This window comes from Sceloporus undulatus, unplaced genomic scaffold (genome assembly GCF_019175285.1).
Source record: "Sceloporus undulatus isolate JIND9_A2432 ecotype Alabama unplaced genomic scaffold, SceUnd_v1.1 scaffold_1007, whole genome shotgun sequence".
In the NCBI taxonomy this organism is placed as follows: Eukaryota; Metazoa; Chordata; class Lepidosauria; order Squamata; family Phrynosomatidae; genus Sceloporus; species Sceloporus undulatus.
Window position 1 is genome coordinate 1 of NW_024803927.1, and position 3,115 is coordinate 3,115.

Genomic DNA, 3,115 nt, shown 5'->3' on the forward strand with positions numbered 1-3,115 from the left:
ATAGTTTTATGTGTTTCAATCTATGTTGTAACCCACTTCGAGTCTTGGGGAGAGGCGGGTAAGTATTATTATTATTATTATTATTATTATTATTATTATTATTACAGTAAAATGTAATTTCTTTTGAAGAATATTGCTTACTTGTCCACCATACTGGCTTCCTCGTCCACCACCATACTGGCTGCTGCCACCATACTGGCTTCCTCGTCCACCACCATATTGACTGCTGCTACCATATTGGCTTCCTCGTCCACCACCATATTGGCTGCTGCCACCATACGGGCTTACTTGTCCACCACCATATTGGCTGCTACTACCAGACTGGCTTCCTCGTCCACCACCATATTGGCTGCTGCCACCATATGAGCTTCCTTCTCCACCACCATACTGGCTTCCTCGTCCACCACCATACTGGCTGCTGCCACCATACTGGCTGCTGCTACCATACTGGCTACCATGTCCACCACCATACTGGCTGCCTTGTCCACCATAAGAAGAACCCTGTTAGGAAAAAATATTTTGGTAATCTTTTTTTTTCCTAGTCAGAAAGACAACTTGATAGAGCTAGGTTTTATTTTACCCTAATGATACTGCCTGAAAAACTTTGAACTCTCTAGTTTGCTTTTTATAAAAATACACATCTGGATAGTCACTATACAAAATTGGAGATTAAGTACATATTCAGTCTTTTACAATTCTGGACAATGTATCTAATGGGAGCAAAGGCAGAGCATCATATAATCATAATTAATTTTATTTTAAAATGCAACAGAAGTTGTTTTCAGAAAGGGAACGACGAATGTGACTGGATTATATCAAGAAAATAGATTTATGAAGAGGTATAAACCACAAAGAGCAAGTTATATTGATTACTGAGGAGGAAAAGCAAAATGCTTTTTAAAATTGCCAGCATTATAGATCTTATCATTGAACCAAAAAGTATGAAAAATGGAAGGGTTATACAAAATATGAGATGCCCTCCAAATAGCAGCTGTATACCCAGTCCAATGAAAATGTGTCAATGCTAGATTTGTATCAATAACACTAAATGTTTTGAAGAACCTTCTAGCATAAGACATATCTTCAACATTAGTACATAATATGTTATTAAACACTAAAACGAACAAAGCAGTGGTTGGCATAACTAGTTTTATAAACAATTTGTTAATGATCCTCCTTAAATTTTTCTCCAATTCTTCTCCTTCCTGTTAGCACTGCCAAGAAATGTTCAGCCCATACTATGCTTGTGGCTCTCCTGCTAAGGGTCTGTCTCATATGCCAAAAACACAGAAGCCTAATACGGTGGGTAAAATAGCACAATATCAGCCTAGCTGCAAGTATCTAATGACTAAGAAATTATGTTAACACAGTACTTCAAAAGTTTGGGTGGAGAAACAGAATTAGCTACTCTAACGTTAGAGGGAATAGCAGCTCCAGAAAGAAGTTGATTCATAAAGACAAAAGAATCATGCGTGCTTAGATAAATGAATACAGCAGAGAATGAATACTTACAGAAAACCCGCCAGGGCAATAGCATCCACCCTGAAAAGAAAAGAGAAAACACATGTGATGTTTCTTGACTGAAAGGAAAGCTGGCATCTTATCAGAATGTCTGATTTAAGAAAGAATTTAGTTCAAATGAAAATCTGTTTTCCTTTACTGATTAAGAATCATGGAATGTTATGTACTCCTAGTACCTAATAGTCAGCTCATGATTCTTCAAGATGCAGTTTCCTGTTTCAGATTTTTAGTGCCAATATTCTCCTTTTTTTGCACTACAGTTTTTAATTATTTGTCATTTTATCCAGTATGGACAGCAAATAAACTCAGAAGGGCTACAAAATACTTTACTGTGCCTAGCGTTATAAGGTAAATAACAACACCAACAGTAGGAAGTAGTAGTAAAAGTAGGCAAAGTAATATGTAGAAATATCTTTTAGCATCTTTGAGACTAACTGACATAATTAAAGTCGAAGGAAAAGTCGAAAATCTCTCTACATACTGATTCAACAGACTAACATGGCTATATCTTGGAATTCTACCAGTAGAAGTAGTAGTAGAAGTAATTGTAATTGTATTTTCAGGAATGGTCAGCTTGTATCTGAACAAATGCAACTGATAGTGTAAGGAGGGACTTACCTGTCCACCAGGCTGTCTGCCTCCAGAGTATGATGAGCTCTAGATTAGAAAAATACATTTTTAAATGATCTGAATTACAGACCTATAACAACATGAGAGTTCATCAACAGAATTCAGAGGTTACAATATCAGATGTATGAGGAAAGAAAGCTTACCGGCCCACTCTGCTGACTTCCTGAAGGGGAAGATGAATCCTGTAATTTAAAAGTGAAACCACAGGTGATTTGTATGCCTCTGAGCTTTTTGGTTCATAGACAAGAGAAGAGTAAGTTCATATCAATCTATGTTTTAATGAAATAAACACAAAATGCAAAAATGGATATTCAGATGGCCATTAAAAAGAATACCCAGCACTGAAAAAAAGCACACACCCAAAGGTTTTGATGTGAAGAGACCCATCAATGAGGCTGGGATGGGGAATGTGGTGTTCTGCCAGCATAGCCAACAGTGAAGCACAGTTCAAGTTATGTTCAAACCATACTTGGAGGGCAACATCCCTGCTGCAGCATACATAACATGGAAAAGGCTTGATAAATGAATCAGCCACAGTGAGCAGGGGACAACCATAATAGCCTGTGCTCCAGTGGCCAGTTGTTCACCAGCTTCACATCCCAGTAAACAAAAATGCTTTTTACTGTGTTTAAGAGTTCCAGCATAAACTAATCAGGAGAGCCGAATATGTTTTGAAGAGGGCAGCTCACAAGCAAGCAAGGAGTACACATTTCCATAGCCCACTCTTATTCTCTTCATATCTGTCTTTAAAATACTTGTCCCCATTAAAACTAAACTAGCCTTGAGAAAGCTTCTGTAGCTGTGTTCAGACAAATTATTTCATTGATACAAAAAATTTAACTTTTCTCTGATGGCTATGGGACAGTAGATCTTAAACTACGTACATTGGTACCCTAATCCATATGCAACACAATGAGGGGGAGGAGATGTATGCTGGAGCTGGGGTGGGGGAGCAGTTTCCTTA

At 37.8% G+C, this 3,115-nt stretch overlaps 1 long non-coding RNA gene across 1 annotated transcript; it reads right to left on the reverse strand.

Annotated features, from left to right (window-relative positions):
* Positions 1 to 231: 231 nt before the first annotated feature.
* Positions 232 to 2,360, reverse strand: LOC121917832. The gene is made up of 4 exons (XR_006101111.1): positions 2,295 to 2,360; positions 2,140 to 2,178; positions 1,513 to 1,542; positions 232 to 501 (listed from the first exon to the last, which is right to left on the reverse strand). It is a non-coding gene; the product is annotated as an uncharacterized LOC121917832 (long non-coding RNA).
* Between the last annotated feature and the right edge of the window lie 755 nt (positions 2,361 to 3,115).